The sequence below is a fragment of the Bombina bombina genome, chromosome 9 (genome assembly GCF_027579735.1).
Source record: "Bombina bombina isolate aBomBom1 chromosome 9, aBomBom1.pri, whole genome shotgun sequence".
Classification (NCBI taxonomy): domain Eukaryota; kingdom Metazoa; phylum Chordata; class Amphibia; order Anura; family Bombinatoridae; genus Bombina; species Bombina bombina.
The window spans coordinates 288,505,383-288,526,739 of NC_069507.1; the positions used below are offsets into that span (position 1 = coordinate 288,505,383).

Genomic DNA, 21,357 nt, shown 5'->3' on the forward strand with positions numbered 1-21,357 from the left:
TAAAAGAAAAATACAACCCCCCCCCAACATTAAAACCCACCACCCACATACCCCTAATCTAACCCAAACCCCCCTTAAATAAACCTAACACTACCCCCCTGAAGATCATCCTACCTTGAGTCGTCTTCAGCCAACCGACCACCGATGGAACTGAAGAGGAGATCCGGAGCGGCAGAAGTCATCATCGAAGGGGCGCTGAAGAAATCTTCCATCCGATGCAGTCATTATCCAGGCGGTGCTGAAGAGGTCTTCCAACCGGGCGATGTCATCTTCCAAGCGGCATCTTCAATCTTCTTTCTTCCGGATCCATCTTCATCCCGCCAACGCGGAACATCCTTCTTCTCCGACGGCCGACCACTGAATGGAGGTTCCTTTAAGGGACGTCATCCAAGATGGCGTCCCTTCAATTCCAATTGGCTGATAGGATTCTATCAGCCAATCGGAATTAAGGTAGGAAAAATCTGATTGGCTGATGCTATCAGCCAATCAGATTGAAGTTCAATCCGATTGGCTGATCCAATCAGCCAATCAGATTGAGCTTGCATTCTATTGGCTGTTCCGATCAGCCAATAGAATGCAAGCTCAATCTAATTGGCTGATTGGATCAGCCAATCGGATTGAACTTCAATCTGATTGGCTGATAGCATCAGCCAATCAGATTTTTCCTACCTTAATTCCGATTGGCTGATAGTATCCTATCAGCCAATCGGAATTGAAGGGACACCATCTTGGATGACATCCCTTAAAGGAACCTTCATTCAGTCATCGGCCGTTGGGGAAGAAGGATGTTCCGCGTCGGCGGGATGAAGATGGATCCGGAAGAAAGGAGATTGAAGATGCCGCTTGGAAGATGACATCACCCGGTTGGAAGACCTCTTCAGCGCCGCCTGGATGATGACTTCATCGGATGGAAGATTTCTTCAGCGCCCCTTGGATGATGACTTCTGCCGCTCCGGATCTCCTCTTGGATTCCATCGGTGGTCGGTTGGCTGAAGACGACTCAAGGTAGGATGATCTTCAGGGGGGTAGTGTTAGGTTTATTTAAGGGGGGTTTGGGTTAGATTAGGGGTATGTGGGTGGTGGGTTTTAATGTTGGGGGGGTTGTATTTTTCTTTTACAGGCAAAAGAGCTGAATTCTTTGGGTCATGCCCCGCAAAAGGCCCTTTTAAAGGCTGGTAAGGTAAAAGAGCTGATAACTTTTTAATTTAGAATAGGGTAGGGCATTTTTTTATTTTGGGGGGCTTTGTTATTTTATTAGGGGGCTTAGATTAGGTGTAAGTAGCTTAAAATTGTTGTAATATTTTTTAAATGTTTGTAACTTATTTTTTTTATTTTTTGTAACTTAGCTTTTTTTATTTTTTGTACTTTAGTTAGTTTATTTAATTGTATTTAATTGTAGTTATTTGTAGGTAATTTATTTAATTAATTTAATGATAGTGTAGTGTTAGGTTTAATTGTAACTTAGGTTAGGATTTATTTTACAGGTAATTTTGTATTTCTTTTAGCTAGGTAGTTATTAAATAGTTAATAACTATTTAATAACTATTCTAACTAGCTAAAATAAATACAAAGTTACCTGTAAAATAAATATAAATCCTAAAATAGTTACAATGTAATTATTAATTATATTGTAGCTATCTTAGGGTTTATTTTACAGGTAAGTATTTAGTTTTAAATAGGAATAATTTATTAAAGTATAGTGTAGTGTTAGATGTAATTGTAACTTAGGTTAGTTTTTATTTTACAGGTTAATTTCTCTTTATTTTAACTAGGTAGCTATTAAATAGTTAATAACTATTTAATAGCTATTGTACCTAGTTAAAATAAATTGAAATTTGCCTGTAAAATAAAAATAAATCCTAAGATAGCTACAATATAATTATTATTTATATTGTACCTATATTAGGGTTTATTTTAAAGGTAAGTATTTAGTTTTAAATAGGATTAACTCAGGCCTAGATTTAGAGTTCGGCGGTAGCCGTGAAAACCAGCGTTAGAGGCTCCTAACGCTGGTTTTAGGCTACCGCCGGTATTTAGAGTCGTGTAGGTAAGGGTCTAACGCTCACTTTTCAGCCGCGACTTTTCCATACCGCAGATCCCCCTACGCCATTTGCGTATCCTATCTTTTCAATGGGATCTTTCTAACGCCGGTATTTAGAGTCGTTTCTGAAGTGAGCGTTAGAGCTCTAACGACAAAACTCCAGCCGCAGAAAAAAGTCAGTAGTTAAGAGCTTTCTGGCTAACGCCGGTTTGTAAAGCTCTTAACTACTGTACCCTAAAGTACACTAACACCCATAAACTACCTATGTACCTCTAAACCGAGCTCCCCCCACATCGCCGCCACTCGATTAAAAATTTTAACCCCTAATCTGCCGACCGCCACCTACGTTATACTTATGTACCCCTAATCTGCTGCCCCTAACCCCCGCCGACCCCTATATTACATTTATTAACCCCTAATCTGCCCCCCACAACATCGCCGCCAGCTACTTAAAATAATTAACCCCTAATCTTCCGACCGCAAAGCGCCGCCACCTACGTTATCCCTATGTACCCCTAATCTGCTGCCCCTAACACCGCCGACCCCTATGTTATATTTATTAACCCCTAATCTGCCCCCCTCAACGTCGCCGACACCTGCCTACACTTATTAACCCCTAATCTGCCGAGCGGACCTGAGCGCTACTATAATAAAGTTATTAAGCCCTAATCCGCCTCACTAACCCTATAATAAATAGTATTAACCCCTAATCTGCCCTCCCTAACATCGCCGACACCTACCTTCAATTATTAACCCCTAATCTTCCGATCGGAGCTCACCGCTATTCTAATAAATGTATTAACCCCTAAAGCTAAGTCTAACCCTAACCCTAACACCCCCCTAACTTAAATATAATTTACATCTAACGAAATAAATTAACTCTTATTAAATAAATTAATCCTATTTAAAGCTAAATACTTACCTGTAAAATAAACCCTAATATAGCTACAATATAAATTATAATTATATTATAGCTATTTTATGATTAATATTTATTTTACAGGCAACTTGGTATTTATTTTAACTAGGTACAATAGCTATTAAATAGTTAAGAACTATTTAATAGTTACCTAGTTAAAATATTTACAAAATTACCTGTAAAATAAATCCTAACCTAAGATATAATTAAACCTAACACTACCCTATCAATAAAATAATTAAATAAACTACCTACAATTACCTACAATTAACCTAACACTACACTATCAATAAATTAAATAAACACAATTGCTACAAATAAATACAATTAAATAAACTAGCTAAAGTACAAAAAATAAAAAAGAACTAAGTTACAGAAAATAAAAAAATATTTACAAACATAAGAAAAATATTACAACAATTTTAAACTAATTACACCTACTCTAAGCCCCCTAATAAAATAACAAAGCCCCCCAAAATAAAAAATTCCCTACCCTATTCTAAATTAAAAAAGTTACAAGCTCTTTTACCTTACCAGCCCTGAACAGGGCCCTTTGCGGGGCATGCCCCAAGAAGTTCAGCTCTTTTGCCTGTAAAAAAAAACATACAATACCCCCCCCCCCCAACATTACAACCCACCACCCACATACCCCTAATCTAACCCAAACCCCCCTTAAATAAACCTAACACTAATCCCCTGAAGATCTTCCTACCTTGTCTTCACCATCCAGGTATCACCGATCGGTCCTGGCTCCGATATCTTCATCCAACCCAAGCGGGGGCTAGACATCCACTGAAGAAGTCCAGAAGAGGGTCCAAAGTCTTCCTCCTATCCGGCAAGAAGAGGACATCCGGACCGGCAAACATCTTCTCCAAGCGGCATCTTCTATCTTCTTCCATCCGGAGCGAAGCGGCAGGATCCTGAAGACCTCCAGCGCGGAACATCCATCCGGCCCGACGACTGATCGACGAATGACTGTTCCTTTAAGGGACGTCATCCAAGCTGGCGTCCCTCGAATTCCGATTGGCTGATAGGATTCTATCAGCCAATCGGAATTAAGGTATGAATTTTCTGATTGGCTGATGGAATCAGCCAATCAGAATCAAGTTCAATCCGATTGGCTGATCCAATCAGCCAATCAGATTGAGCTCGCATTCTATTGGCTGTTCCGATCAGCCAATAGAATGCGAGCTCAATCTGATTGGCTGATTGGATCAGCCAATCGGATTGAACTAGATTCTGATTGGCTGATTCCATCAGCCAATCAGAAAATTCATACCTTAATTCCGATTGGCTGATAGAATCCTATCAGCCAATCGGAATTCGAGGGACGCCATCTTGGATGACGTCCCTTAAAGGAACAGTTATTCGTCGATCAGTCGTCGGGCCGGATGGATGTTCCGCGCTGGAGGTCTTCAGGATCCTGCCGCTTCGCTCCGGATGGAAGAAGATAGAAGATGCCGCTTGGAGAAGATGTTTGCCGGTCCGGATGTCCTCTTCTTGCCGGATAGGAGGAAGACTTTGGACCCTCTTCTGGACTTCTTCAGTGGATGTCTAGCCCCCGCTTGGGTTGGATGAAGATATCGGAGCCAGGACCGATCGGTGATACCTGGATGGTGAAGACAAGGTAGGAAGATCTTCAGGGGATTAGTGTTAGGTTTATTTAAGGGGGGTTTGGGTTAGATTAGGGGTATGTGGGTGGTGGGTTGTAATGTTGGGGGGGGGGGTATTGTATGTTTTTTTTTACAGGCAAAAGAGCTGAACTTCTTGGGGCATGCCCCGCAAAGGGCCCTGTTCAGGGCTGGTAAGGTAAAAGAGCTTGTAACTTTTTTAATTTAGAATAGGGTAGGGAATTTTTTATTTTGGGGGGCTTTGTTATTTTATTAGGGGGCTTAGAGTAGGTGTAATTAGTTTAAAATTGTTGTAATATTTTTCTTATGTTTGTAAATATTTTTTTATTTTCTGTAACTTAGTTCTTTTTTATTTTTTGTACTTTAGCTAGTTTATTTAATTGTATTTATTTGTAGCAATTGTGTTTATTTAATTTATTGATAGTGTAGTGTTAGGTTAATTGTAGGTAATTGTAGGTAGTTTATTTAATTATTTTATTGATAGGGTAGTGTTAGGTTTAATTATATCTTAGGTTAGGATTTATTTTACAGGTAATTTTGTAAATATTTTAACTAGGTAACTATTAAATAGTTCTTAACTATTTAATAGCTATTGTACCTAGTTAAAATAAATACCAAGTTGCCTGTAAAATAAATATTAATCATAAAATAGCTATAATATAATTATAATTTATATTGTAGCTATATTAGGGTTTATTTTACAGGTAAGTATTTAGCTTTAAATAGGATTAATTTATTTAATAAGAGTTAATTTATTTCGTTAGATTAAAATTATATTTAAGTTAGGGGGGTGTTAGTGTTAGACTTAGCTTTAGGGGTTAATACATTTATTAGAATAGCGGTGAGCTCCGATCGGAAGATTAGGGGTTAATAATTGAAGGTAGGTGTCGGCGATGTTAGGGAGGGCAGATTAGGGGTTAATACTATTTATGATAGGGTTAGTGAGGCGGATTAGGGGTTAATAACTTTATTATAGTAGCGCTCAGGTCCGCTCGGCAGATTAGGGGTTAATAAGTGTAGGTAGGTGTCGGCGACGTTGAGGGGGGCAGATTAGGGGTTAATAAATATAACATAGGGGTCGGCGATGTTAGGGCAGCAGATTAGGGGTACATAGGGATAACGTAGGTTGCGGCGGTTTACGGAGCGGCAGATTAGGGGTTAAAAGTGTAATGCAGGGGTCAGCGATAGCGGGGGCGGCAGAATAGGGGTTAATAAGTGTAAGGTTAGGGGTGTTTAGACTCGGGGTACATGTTAGGGTGTTAGGTGCAGACGTAGGAAGTGTTTTCCCATAGGAAACAATGGGGCTGCGTTAGGAGCTGAACGCTGCTTTTTTGCAGGTGTTAGGTTTTTTTTCAGCTCAAACAGCCCCATTGTTTCCTATGGGAGAATCGTGCACGAGCACGTTTTTGAGGCTGGCCGCGTCCGTAAGCAACTCTGGTATCGAGAGTTGCATTTGCGGTAAAAATGCTCTACGCTCCTTTTTTGGAGCCTAACGCAGCATTTTTTTGAACTCTCGATACCAGAGTTAATTTTATGGTGCGGCCAGAAAAAAACCCGCGGAGCGTTAACAGCCCTTTTACCGCCAAACTCCAAATCTAGGCCTTAGTTAATAAGAGAAATATTATTTAGATGTATTTAATTAATATTTAAGTTAGGGGGTTGTTAGGGTTAGTGTTAGACTTAGGTTTAGGGGTTAATAATTTTATTACAGTGGCGGCGGTGTAGGGGGGGCAGGATAGGGGTTAATAAATTTATTATAGGTGGCGACGGTGTAGGGGGGGGCAGATTAGGGGTTAATAAGTTTAATATAGGTTGCGGTGGGGTCCGGGAGCGGCGGTTTAGGGGTTAAACTATTTATTTAGTTGCGGCGGGGTCCGGGATCAGCAGGATAGGGGTTAATAACTTTATTATAGATGGTGGCGGTATAGGGGGGGCAGGATAGGGGTTACTAGGTATAATGTAGGTGGCGGCGGTGTCCGGGAGCGGCGGTTTAGGGGTTAATACATTTATAAGAGTTGCGGCGGGGTCTAGGGGCGGCGGTTTAGGGGTTAATAACTTTATTGAGTTGCGGGGAGCTCCGGGGGCGCCAGTATAGGGGGTAGAACAGTGTAGTTAGTGTGGGTGCTTAGTGACAGGCTAGCAATAAAGCTGTCAAAAAGCCAAAGAGCAGCGAGATCGGATGAGTGATAACTCTCACAGTCCGCTGCTCATCGCCCCGTACTTGGTGCGCGGCTTTTTGACAGCTTTTTTGATAACTTAGGCAAACGTATTCAGGTCCGCGACGGCGATGGTAGGCGAGCTTAGGCGGGCATATTGGGGCGGCGAAGGCAGGTAAAGTAGACGGCTTGATAACTACCCCTCAGAGAATCTAACAGACAGGCAGACAGACATTCTGGTGAAGTGAAGGTGACCTGTAGAGAGAGAGGTCAGAATTAGACAAAGACAGCAGACAGAGAATCTAACAGACAGGCAGACAGACATTCTGGTGAAGTAAAGGTGACTTGTAGAGAGAGAGAGGTTTGAGTTAGACAAAGACAGCAGACAGAGAATCTAACAGACAGACAGACATTCTGGTGAAGTGAAGGTGACCTGTAGAGAGAGAGAGAGGTCAGAGTTAGACAAAGACAGCAGACACAGAATCTAACAGACAGACAGACATTCTGGTGAAGTAAAGGTGACCTGTAGAGAGAGAGAGGTTGGAGTTAGACAAAGACAGCAGACAGCGAATCTAACAGACAGACAGACATTCTGGTGAAGTGAAGGTGACCTGTAGAGAGAGAGAGAGGTCAGAGTTAGACAAAGACAGCAGACACAGAATCTAACAGACAGACAGACATTCTGGTGAAGTAAAGGTGACCTGTAGAGAGAGAGAGGTTGGAGTTAGACAAAGACAGCAGACAGCGAATCTAACAGACATTCTGGTGAAGTAAAGGTGACCTGTAGAGAGAGAGAGGTAGTGTTAAGATTACTGCAGCTTTTACTGTATCTTTGCACTAACCTTGTTTTATCATTATATGTTAGAAGTGCTGCAGCTTTAAGCTCAGCTCACCACACCCTCTGGGTGTGTCTGGGTCTCTGTGACATCATCAGAAGCCATGTTAGTTTTACTGAGGAATCTGTAAGTGAATAAGCCATGTGGTTGTAGCTGAATAAAAGTTATCTAAAGTTCCTGCTGCAGAGTCTTCATGATATGTGCAAGAGACATCAAACACAAGGTAACAGCACACAACTGAATGTTCTAATCCTGACTACACAGAGAACATAACAGCTGGCGACGAGGATCTGTGGTCTGACCTTATAATGGCATAATGAACCTTGGACAAGAATCCATGTTGATTTTGCGGGGCCAGTGGATGGACGAATGTATTTGGTGGCTGTGGATGCTCATTCCAAGTGGCCAGAAGTAGTTCAAATGTCAAGTACTACAACACAACAAACCATTGTCGTTCTTTCCAGTATGTTTGCAAGATTTGGACTGCCACAAACTTTAGTCTCAGACAATGGTCCACAGTTCATATCACATGAATTTGAAACATTTCTAGCTACAAATAACATCAAACACTGTAAGACAGCTCCATATTTTCCAGCCTCTAATGGACAGGCTGAAAGATTTGTACAAACTTTAAAACGCCACTTAGCTGTCTCTCACAAATCAAAATTTAATCGAAACTCCCGTTCTAACTTTTTGTTTAACTATCGAAACACTCCCCATGCCACTACTGGGCTATCACCTGCAATGTTAATGTTTGGAAGACGCCTGAGAACTCCACTGGATAAAGTTAGACCAGAACATTCCAAACAAGAGTTGAACACTTCTAGCGTTTCAGAATTTGTTATTCATGACAGAGTATGGGTTAGAAACTACTGTGGCCCAAATAAATGGATTCTAGCTGTCATAATACAAGGCATGGGCAACAGAATGTTTAAAGTTCAACTACAAGCTGGTGGTACAGTTTCCCGCCATGTAGAACAAATGAGACATAGATCTCAACCAGCTACACAAATATCCAATGATTCAGATGGTGAGGATATCTGGCATGGAGTGTGGTGCCCACCTGAGTCTTCTGAGGATGAAAATACAATGAACACAACTGAAACAGATCAACCTCAGAATGATTCTGTCCAACAACAAAATATCACAGATGATCAACAACCGTTGGGTACTCCTCCACAGACAATTTCTCCTGAACCAAATACTCTACGGCCCTCTAGACACAGAAGGCCACCTTCTAGATGGCAATGTGAGGATTCAGTGAGAGATTATTCAGCAAGGAATTACCTAATCCGAAGGCGGACTTATCGCCGAAAACATAACTGTGACTAAAATCTAGGCTGTGACCTAGGTCTTGTGCATAGACTATAAAGATAAACTGTTCTAAGTACAAGTGGATGGTTTAGTGATAAACATGTATGTCTATTACTTGTTGTATGTTACAATATTATCCACTGTCTGTTCTTTATTTTTATTTATTTTTTTATATTTATTTTTTTTGAGAAAAAAAGGGATGTTAAGATTACTGCAGCATTTACTGTATCTTTGCACTAACCTTGTCTCATCATTATATGTTAGAAGTGCTGCAGCTTTAAGCTCAGCTCACCACACCCTCTGGGTGTGTCTGGGTCTCTGTGACATCATCAGAAGCCATGTTAGTTTTACTGATGGAACCTGCTAGCAAATAAGCCATGTGGCTGTAGCTGAATAAAAGTTATCTAAAGTTCCTGCTGCAGAGTCTCAGTGATATGTGCAAGAGACATCAGACACAAGGTAACAGCACACAATCCTGACTACACAGAGAACATAACAGGTTGGAGTTAGACAAAGACAGCAGACAGAGAATCTAACAGACAGACAGACATTCTGGTGAAGTAAAGGTGACCTGTAGAGAGAGAGAGAGAGGTTGGAGTTAGACAAAGACAGCAGACAGAGAATCTAACAGACAGACAGACATTCTGGTGAAGTAAAGGTGACCTGTAGAGAGAGAGAGGTTGGAGTTAGACAAAGACAGCAGACAGAGAATCTAACAGACAGACAGACATTCTGGTGAAGTAAAGGTGACTTGTAGAGAGAGAGAGAGAGGTTGGAGTTAGACAAAGACAGCAGACAGAGAATCTAACAGACAGACAGACATTCTGGTGAAGTAAAGGTGACCTGTAGAGAGAGAGAGGTTGGAGTTAGACAAAGACAGCAGACAGAGAATCTAACAGACAGACAGACATTCTGGTGAAGTAAAGGTGACCTGTAGAGAGAGAGAGAGAGGTCAGAGTTAGACAAAGACAGCAGACAGAGAATCTAACAGACAGACAGACATTCTGGTGAAGTAAAGGTGACCTGTAGAGAGAGAGAGAGGTTGGAGTTAGACAAAGACAGCAGACAGAGAATCTAACAGACACATAGACATTCTGGGCAGTGAAGGCAACCTGTAGAGAGAGAGAGAGAGAGAAAAGTCGGAGTTAGACAAAAACAGGAGATAGAGAATCTAACAGACAGACAGACAGACATTCTGGGCAGTGAAGGTGACCTGTAGGGAGAGAGAGAGGTCGGAGTTAGACAAAGAAAGGAGACAGAGGCCTCTAGTTATCAAAGTCTGGCGGACCTGATCCGACAGTGCGGATCAGGTCCGCCAGACTTCACTGAATACGGCGAGCAATACGCTCGCCATATTCAGCATTGCACCAGCAGCTCACAAGAGCTGCTGGTGCAACGCCGCCCCTTGCTGACTCGCAGGGGGTGTCAATCAACCCGATCGTACTAGATCGGGTTGATTTGCGGCGATGTCTGTCTGCTTGCTCAGAGCAGGCGGACAGGTTATGGAGCAGCGGTCTTTGTGACCGCTGCTTCATAACTGCTGTTTCTGGCGAGCCTGCAGGCTCGCCAGAAACACGGGGCATCAAGCTCCATACGGAGCTTGATACATATGCCCCAGAAAATCTAACAGACAGACAGACAGACATACTGGGCAGTAAAGGCGACTTGTAGAGAGAGAGAGAGAGAGAGAGAGAGAAAGGTCGGAGTTAGACAAAGACAGGAGACAGAGAATCTAACAGACAGACATTATGGGCAGTGAAGGCGACCTGTAGAAAGAGAGAGAGGTCAGAATTCCGCAGCGTATTTGTGGCGAGGCTGATTCGCCTTAGTTATCAAGCCCTACTTCCCGGCAAAAGTAGAATATAGTGACGTAAGCTTCGATCCGCTGGACTCAGTCTGACACAGATCAATGCTTACGTCACTCCAGATGTTCTGAACGCAAGTTCGGCACAATCTGACTACTTTTGGTAGTTATCAAACTACTAGCAGGTACGCTCGTCACTATTCCGGGCCAGCGTACCTGGTTTTCAATCCGCCGCCCTGGAGGCAGCGGATCCCATAGGAATCAATGGGAGTCTGACAATAGCGAAAGCTCATGTTCGCTGCTGCCCGATATCCCATTGATTCCTATGGGAAACGTCTGCACCTAACACCCTAACATGTACCCCGAGTCTAAACACCCCTAATCTGTCCCCCCCCTACACCGCCACAACTAAATAAATTTATTACCCCCTAAACTGCCGCTCCTGGACCCCACCGCAACCTACATTATACATATTAACCCCTAATCTGCCGCCCCTACACTGCCGCAACTAAATAAAGTTATTCCCCCCTAAACCGCCGCTCCCGGACCCCGCTGCAACTATAATAAATATGTTAACCCCTAAACCGCCGCTCCCGGACCCTGCCGCCACTTACATAATACCTATTAACCCCTATCCTGCCCCCCTATACCGCCGCCACCTATAATAAATTAATTAACCCCTATCCTGCCCCCACTATACCGCCGCCACCTATAATAAATTTATTTATTAAACCTAAGTCTAACACTAACCCTAACACCCCCCTAACTTAAATATTAATTAAATAAATCTAAATAATATTACTCTTATTAACTAAATTAATCCTATTTAAAACTAAATACTTACCTATAAAATAAACCCTAATATAGCTACAATATAACTAATAATTACATTGTAACTATTTTAGGATTTATTTTTATTTTACAGGCAAGTTTGTATATATTTTAACTAGGTACAATAGCTATTAAATAGTTAATAACTATTTAACAGCTACCTAGCTAAAATAAATACAAAATTACCTGTAAAATAAAAACTAACCTAAGTTACAATTACATCTAACACTACACTATCATTAAATAAATTATTCCAATTTAAAACTAAATACTTACCTGTAAAATAAACCCTAAGGCCTAGATTTGGAGTTTGGCGTTAGCCGTGAAAACCAGCGTTAGAGGCTCCTAACGCTGGTTTTAGGCTAACTCCGGTATTTGGAGTCACTCAAAAAAGGGTCTAACGCTCACTTTTCAGCCGCGACTTTTCCATACCGCAGATCCCCTTATGTAAATTGCGTATCCTATCTTTTCAATGGGATCTTTCTAACTCCGGTATTTAGAGTCGTGTCTGAAGTGAGCGTTAGAAATCTAACGACAAAACTCCAGCCGCAGAAAAAAGTCAGTAGTTAAGAGCTTTCTGGGCTAACGCCGGTTCATAAAGCTCTTAACTACTGTACTCTAAAGTACACTAACACCCATAAACTACCTATGTACCCCTAAACCGAGGTCCCCCAACATCGCCGCCACTCGATTAAATTTTTTTAACCCCTAATCTGCCGACCGCCACCTACATTATACTTATGTACCCCTAATCTGCTGCCCCTAACACCGCCGACCCCTGTATTATATTTATTAACCCCTAATCTGCCCCCCACAACGTCACCGCCAGCTACCTACAATAATTAACCCCTAATCTGCCGACCGCAAAGCGCCGCCACCTACATTATAGCTATGTACCCCTAATCTGCTGCCCCTAACACCGCCGACCCCTATATTATATTTATTAACCCCTAATCTGCCCCCCTCAACGTCGCCTCCACCTGCCTACACTTATTAACCCCTAATCTGCCGAGCGGACCGCACCGCTACTATAATAAAGTTATTAACCCCTAATCCGCCTCACTAACCCTATAATAAATAGTATTAACCCCTAATCTGCCCTCCCTAACATCGCCGACACCTAACTTCAATTATTAACCCCTAATCTGACGACCGGAGCTCACCGCTATTCTAATAAATGTATTAACCCCTAAAGCTAAGTCTAACCCTAACACTAACACCCCCCTAAGTTAAATATAATTTTAATCTAACGAAATTAATTAACTCTTATTAAATAAATTATTCCTATTTAAAGCTAAATACTTACCTGTAAAATAAACCCTAATATAGCTACAATATAAATTATAATTATATTGTAGCTATTTTAGGATTAATATTTATTTTACAGGCAACTTTGTATTTATTTTAACTAGGTACAATAGCTATTAAATAGTTAAGAACTATTTAATAGCTACCTAGTTAAAATAATTACAAAATTACCTGTAAAATAAATCCTAACCTAAGTTACAATTAAACCTAACACTATACTATCATTAAATTAATTAAATAAAATACCTATAATTACCTACAATTAAACCTAACACTACACTATCAATACATTAATTAAATACAATATCTACAAATAACTACAATGAAATAAACTAACTAAAGTACAAAAAATAAAAAAGAACTAAGTTACAAAAAATAAAAAAATATTTACAAACATAAGAAAAATATTACAACAATTTTAAACTAATTACACCTACTCTAAGCCCCCTAATAAAATAACAAAGACCCCCAAAATAAAAAATGCCCTACCCTATTCTAAATTACTAAAGTTCAAAGCTCTTTTACCTTACCAGCCCTGAACAGGGCCCTTTGCGGGGCATGCCCCAAGAAGTTCAGCTCTTTTGCCTGTAAAAAAAAACATACAATACCCCCCCCCAACATTACAACCCACCACCCACATACCCCTAATCTAACCCAAACCCCCCTTAAATAAACCTAACACTAAGCCCCTGAAGATCATCCTACCTTGTCTTCACCTCACCAGGTATCACCGATCCGCCCTGGCTCCAAAATCTTCATCCAACCCAAGCGGGGGCTGGCGATCCATCATCCGGTGGCTGAAGAGGTCCAGAAGAGGCTCCAAAGTCTTCATCCTATCCGGGAAGAAGAGGCGATCCGGACCGGCAACCATCTTGATCCAAGCGGCATCTTCTATCTTCATCCGATGATGACCGGCTCCATCCTGAAGACCTCCACCGCGGACCCATCTTCTTCCGGCGACGTCCAACTGAAGAATGACGGTTCCTTTAAGGGACGTCATCCAAGATGGCGTCCCTCGAATTCCGATTGGCTGATAGGATTCTATCAGCCAATCGGAATTAAGGTAGGAATATTCTGATTGGCTGATGGAATCAGCCAATCAGAATCAAGTTCAATCCGATTGGCTGATCCAATCAGCCAATCAGATTGAGCTCGCATTCTATTGGCTGTTTATGCTTCATAACGCTACTTTTTCCCTAACGCCGGTATTACAAGTCTTGTCAGAATAGGTCACGGTGTACCGCACACCTTTTTGGCTGTCACGCAACGTCAGTACCACTAGAAAAGTACTTTTTCAATGGGACTTCCATAGCGCCGGTATTACCAGTTTTGTGGTGAGGCCAAAAAGTGAGCGGTACATCCTAAAATGACAAGATCCGTACCACCATCTAAAGTCAGTAGTTATAAGTTTTATGCTACAAAGCTGTAACATAAAACTCATAACTAAACTGTCACAAAGTACACTAACATCCATAAACTACCTATTAACCCCTAAACTGAGGCCCCCCCCGCATCACAAACACTAAAATAAAATTATTAACCCCTAATCTGCAACTCTGGACATCGCCGCCACTTAAAAAATGTATTAACCCCTATTCCGCCGCTCCCCGACATCATCGCCACTATAATAAAATTATTTACCCTTAAACCGCTGCCCGTCCGCATAGCAAACACTATTTAAATATTATTAACCCCTAATCTGCCATCCGCCCACACCGCCGCTATAATAAACCTATTAACCACTAATCCGCCAGCCCCCACAACGAAATATACTATAATAAACCTATTAACCCCTAAACCTCTGGCCTCCCACATCACTACATAAATATATTAACCCCTAAACCTAACCCTAACGTAAACCTAAGCCTAAATCTAACCCTAACCCTTACACCCCCTTACTTAAATATAATTAAAATAAATATAAATAAAACGTACAATTATTACCTAAATAATTCCTATTTAAAACTAAATGAATACTTACTTGTAAAAAAAAACTAAGGCCTAGATTTGGAGTTTGGCGGTAGCCGTGAAAACCAGCGTTAGAGGCTCCTAACGCTGGTTTTAGGTTACCGCCGGTATTTGGAGTCAGTCAAAAAAGGGTCTAACGCTCACTTTTCAGCCGCGACTTTTCCATACCGCAGATCCCCTTACGTCAATTGCGTATCCTATCTTTTCAATGGGATCTTCCTAACTCCGGTATTTAGAGTCGTGTCTGAAGTGAGCGTTAGAAATCTAACGACAAAACTCCAGCCGCAGAAAAAAGTCAGGAGTTAAGAGCTTTCTGGGCTAACGCCGGTTCATAAAGCTCTTAACTACTGTACTCTAAAATACACTAACACCCATAAACTACCTATGTACCCCTAAACCGAGCCCCCCCCACATCGCCGACACTCGATTACATATTTTTAACCCCTAATCTGCCGACCGCCACCTACGTTATACTTATGTACACATAATCTGCTGCCCCTAACACCGCCGACCCCTATATTATATTTATTAACCCCTAATCTGCCCCCCTCAACGTCGCCTCCACCTGCCTACACTTATTAACCCCTAATCTGCCGACCGCAAAGTGCCGCTACTTACGTTATCCTTATGTACCCCTAATCTGCTGCCCCTAACACCGCCGACCCCTATATTATATTTATTAACCCCTAATCTGCCCCACACAACGTCGCCTCCACCTGCCTACACTTATTAACCCCTAATCTGCCGAGCGGACCGCACCGCTATTATAATAAAGTTATTAACCCCTAATCCGCCTCACTAACCCTATAATAAATAGTATTAACCCCTAATCTGCCCTCCCTAACATCGCTGACACCTAACTTCAAACATTAACCCCTAATCTGCCGACTGGAGCTCACCGCTATTCTAATAAATGTATTAACCCCTAAAGCTAAGTCTAACCCTAACCCTAACACCCCCCTAAATTAGACATAATTTTAATCTAACGAAATTAATTAACTCTTATTAAATAAATTATTCCTATTTAAAGCTAAATACTTACCTGTAAAATAAATCCTAATATAGCTACAATATAAATTATAATTATATTATAGCTATTTTAGGATTTATATTTATTTTACAGGTAACTTTGTATTTATTTTAACCAGGTACAATAGCTATTAAATAGTTAAGAACTATTTAATAGCTAAAATAGTTAAAATAATTACAAATTTACCTGTAAAATAAATCCTAACCTAAGTTACAATTAAACCTAACACTACACTATCAATAAATAAATTAAATAAAATACCTATAATTATCTACAATTAAACCTAATACTACACTATCAATAAATTAATTAAATACAATTCCTACAAATAAATACAATTAAATAAACTAACTAAAGTACAAAAAATAAAAAAGAACTAAGTTACAAAAAATAAAAAAATATTTACAAACATTAGAAAAATATTACAACAATTTTAAACTAATTACACCTACTCTAAGCCCCCTAATAAAATAACAAAGCCCCCCAAAATAAAAAAATGCCCTACCCTATTCTAAATTACAAAAGTTCAAAGCTCTTTTACCTTACCAGCCCTGAACAGGGCCCTTTGCGGGGCATGCCCCAAGAAATTCAGCTCTTTTGCCTGTAAAAAAAAACATACAATACCCCCCCCAAACATTACAACCCACCACCCACATACCCCTAATCTAACCCAAACCCCCCTTAAATAAACCTAACACTAAGCCCCTGAAGATCTTCCTACCTTATCTTCACCATACCAGGTTCACCGATCGATCCAGAAGAGCTCCTCCGATGTCCTGATCCAAGCCCAAGCAGGGGGCTGAAGAGGTCCATGATCCGGCTGAAGTCATCATCCAAGCGGGAGCTGAAGAGGTCCATGATCCGGCTGAAGTCATCATCCAAGCGGGAGCTGAAGAGGTCCATGATCCGGCTGAAGTCTTCTATCAACGGCATCTTCAATCTTCTTTCTTCCGGATCCATCTTGCAGACCTCCGACGCGGAACATCCTGCTGGCCCGACGGACTACCGACGAATGAAGGCTCCTTTAAGGGACGTCATCCAAGATGGCGTCCCTCGAATTCCGATTGGCTGATAGGATTCTATCAGCCAATCGGAATTAAGGTAGGAAAATTCTGATTGGCTGATGGAATCAGCCAATTAGAATCAAGTTCAATCCGAATGGCTGATCCGATCAGCCAATCAGATTGAGCTCGCATTCTATTGGCTGATCGGAACAGCCAATAGAATGCGAGCTCAATCTGATTGGCTGATCGGATCAGCCAATCGGATTGAACTTGATTCTGATTGGCTGATTCCATCAGCCAATCAGAATTTTCCTACCTTAATTCCGATTGGCTGATAGAATCCTATCAGCCAATCGGAATTTGAGGGACGCCATCTTGGATGACGTCCCTTAAAGGAGCCTTCATTCATCGGTAGTCCGTCGGGCCAGCAGGATGTTCCGCGTCGGAGGTCTGCAAGATGGATCCGGAAGAAAGAAGATTGAAGATGCCGTTGATAGAAGACTTCAGCCGGATCATGGACCTCTTCAGCTCCCGCTTGGATGATGACTTCAGCCGGATCATGGACCTCTTCAGCTCCCGCTTGGATGATGACTTCAGCCGGATCATGGACCTCTTCAGCCCCCTGCTTGGGCTTGGATCAGGACATCGGAGGAGCTCTTCTGGACCGATCGGTGAACCTGGTATGGTGAAGATAAGGTAGGAAGATCTTCAGGGGCTTAGTGTTAGGTTTATTTAAGGGGGGTTTGGGTTAGATTAGGGGTATGTGGGTGGTGGGTTGTAATGTTGGGGGGGGTATTGTATGTTTTTTTTTACAGGCAAAAGAGCTGAATTTCTTGGGGCATGCCCCGCAAAGGGCCCTGTTCAGGGCTGGTAAGGTAAAAGAGCTTTGAACTTTTGTAATTTAGAATAGGGTAGGGCATTTTTTTATTTTGGGGGGCTTTGTTATTTTATTAGGGGGCTTAGAGTAGGTGTAATTAGTTTAAAATTGTTGTAATTTTTTCTAATGTTTGTAAATATTTTTTTATTTTTTGTAACTTAGTTCTTTTTTATTTTTTGTACTTTAGTTAGTTTATTTAATTGTATTTATTTGTAGGTATTTTATGTAATTATTTATTGCTAGTGTAGTGTTAGGTTTAATTGTAACTTAGGTTAGGATTTATTTTACAGGTAATTTTGTAATTATTTTAACTAGGTAGCTATTAAATAGTTATTAACTATTTAATAGCTATTGTACCTGGTTAAAATAATTACAAAGTTGCCTGTAAAATAAATATTAATCCTAAAATAGCTACAATGTAATTATTCGTTATATTGTAGCTATATTAGGGTTTATTTTACAGGTAAGTATTTAGTTTTAAATAGGAATAAGTTATTTAATAAGAGTTAATTTATTTCGTTAGATTTAAATTATATTTAATTTAGGGGGGTGTTAGTGTTAGGGTTAGACTTAGCTTTAGGGGTTAATACATTTATTAGAATAGCGGTGAGCTCAAGTTGGCAGATTAGGGGTTAATGTTTGAAGTTAGGTGTCGGCGATGTTAGGGAGGGCAGATTAGGGGTTAATACTATTTATTATAGGGTTAGTGAGGCGGATTAGGGGTTAATAACTTTATTATAATAGCGGTGCGGTCCGCTCGGCAGATTAGGGGTTAATAAGTGTAGGTAGGTAGCGGCGACGTTGTGGGGGGCAGATTAGGAGTTAATAAATATAATATAGGGGTCGGCGGTGTTAGGGGCAGCAGATTAGGGGTACATAGGGATAATGTAAGTAGCGGCGGTTTACGGAGCGGCAGATTAGGGGTTAATAATAATATGCAGGGGTCAGCGATAGCGGGGGCGGCAGAATAGGGGTTAATAAGTGTAAGGTTAGGGGTGTTTAGACTCGGGGTACATGTTAGGGTGTTAGGTGCAGACGTAGGTAGTGTTTCCCCATAGACAACAATGGGGCTGCGTTAGGAGCTGAACGCGGCTTTTTTGCAGGTGTTAGGTTTTTTTTCAGCTCAAACAGCCCCATTGTTTTCTATGGGGGAATCGTGCACGAGCACGTTTTTGAGGCTGGCCGCGTCCGTAAGCAACTCTGGTATCGAGAGTTGAAGTTGCGTTAAATATGCTATACGCTCCTTTTTTGGAGCCTAACGCAGCCATTCTGTGGACTCTCAATACCAGAGTTATTTTAAAGGTGCGGCCAGAAAAAAGCCAGCGTTAGCTACGCGGGTCGTTACCGACAAAACTCTAAATCTAGCCGTAAGAGAGCTACAAAATAACTAATAGTTATATTGTATCTATCTTAGGTTTTATTTTTATTTCACAGGTAAGTTTGTATTTATTTTAACTAGGTAGATTAGTTAGTAAATAGTTATTAACTATTTACTAACAACCTAATTAAAATAAATACAAACTTACCTGTAAAATAAAACCTAACCTGCCTTACACTAAAACCTAACATTACAATAAAATAAAATAAATTAAATTAATCAAATAGAATTATCTAAATTACAAAAAAAATGTCACTAAATTACACAAAATAAAAAACGAAATTATCAAAAATAAAAACGAATTACTCCTAATCTAATAGCCCTATCAAAATATAAAAGTCCCCCCCAAAATAAAAAAAACCCTAGTCTACACTAAATTGCCAATGGCCCTTAAAAGGGCCTTTTGCGGGGCATTGCCCCAAAGAAATCAGCTATTTTACCAATCAGCCAATAGGATTGAGCTTGCATTCTATTGTCTGATTGGATCAGCCAATAGGATGAAAGCTCAATCCTATTGGCTGATTGCAACAGCCAATAGGATTTTTTCCCCTTTAATTCTTATTGGCTGATAGAATTCTATCAGCCAATTGAAATGTAAGGGATGCCATCTTGGATGACGTCACTCTAAGGCAAAATTCATTTTCCAGCGACGATCGGAAGAAGAGGATGCTCCGTGCCAGATGTCTTGAAGATGGACCCGGATGGATGAAGACTTCTGCCGCTTGGATGAGGACTTCTGCCCCCTTGGATGAAGACTTCTGCTGGCTTCGAGGAGGACTTCTGCCCGCTTGGATGAAGACTTCTGCCGGCTTCGATGAGGACTTCTGCCGCCTGGATGAGGATGGATGTCCAGTTTTCGAAAACTGTAAGTGGATCGTCGGGGGTTAGTGTTAGGTTTTTCTAAGGGTTTATTGCAAGGGTTTTATTTTTAGCTTAGGGTTTGGGCAATGTAAAAGAGCTAAATGCCCTTTTAAGGGCAATACCCATCCAAATGCCCTTTTAAGGGCAATACCCATCCAAATGCCCTTTTAAGGGCAATACCCATCCAAATGCCCTTTTCAGGGCAATGGTTATCATAGGTTGTTTTAGTTAGGGTTTTATTTGGGGGGTTTGGTTGTGTGGGTGGTGGGTTTTACTGTTGAGGGGTTGTTTGTATTTTTTTTTACAGGTAAAAGAGCTGATTTCTTTGGGGCAATGCCCTGCAAAAGGCCCTTTTAAGGTCCATTGGCAGTTTAGTGTAGGCTAGGGGGTTCTTTTTTATTTGGGGAGGGCTTTTTTTATTTTGATGGGGCTCTTAGATTAGGAGTAATTCGTTTTTATTTTTGATAATTTAGTTTTTTATTTTGTGTAATTTAGTGTTTATTTTTTTTGTAATTTAGATAATTCTATTTGATTAATTTTATTTATTTTATTTTATGTAATGTTAGGTTTTAGTGTAAGGCAGGTTAGGTTTTATTTTACAGGTAAGTTTGTATTTATTTTAACTAGGTAGTTAGTAAATAGTTAACAACTATTTACTAACAAGTCTACCTAGTTAAACTAAATACAAACTTGCCTGTGAAATAAAAATAAAACCTAAGATAGCTACAATGTAACTTTTAGTTATTTTGTAGCTAGCTTAGGTTTTATTTTACAGGTAAGCATTTAGTTTTAAATAGGAATTATTAAGGTAATAATTGTAAGGTTTATTTAGATTTATTTGAATTATGTTTAAGTTAGGGGTGTTAGGGTTATGCTTAGGGTTACGTTAGGGTTATGCTTAGGGTTAGAATTACGTTAGGGTTAGGTTTAGGGGTTAATATATTTATTTAGTGTTAGTGATGTGGGAGGCCAGAGGTTTAGGGGTTAATAACATTAGTATAGTGGCGGCGACATTGGGGGTGGCAGATTACGGGTTAATAACTGTAATGTAGGTGGCGGCGATGGTAAGGGCGGCAGATTAGGGGTTAATAAGTGTATTTAGGTGGCGGCAATGTAAGGGGCAGCAGATTAGGGGTTAATAACTGTATGTAGGTTGCGGCGATATCAGGAGCGGCAGATTAGGGGTTAATAATTTTATTTATGGGCGGCGATGTTAAGGGTGGCAGATTAGGGGTGTTTAGATGTGGTTTTATGTTAGGGTGTTAGGCTTAAACATAACTTTTTCCTTCCCCATAGACATCAATGGGGCTGCGTTATGGAGCTTTTTTTTTCCCCAATCGCAGGTATTTTATATATTTTTTTCGCCGGCTCTGACCATTGATGTCTATGGGGAAATCGT

The 21,357-nt window shown here is 40.7% G+C and overlaps 1 protein-coding gene across 1 annotated transcript in view; it reads right to left on the minus strand.

The window, feature by feature from the left end:
- Positions 1–21,357, minus strand: part of LOC128640352 (tumor necrosis factor receptor superfamily member 6) — a 205,008-nt gene that overhangs the window by 54,951 nt on the left and 128,700 nt on the right. The gene's annotated exons all lie outside the window — the stretch shown is intronic.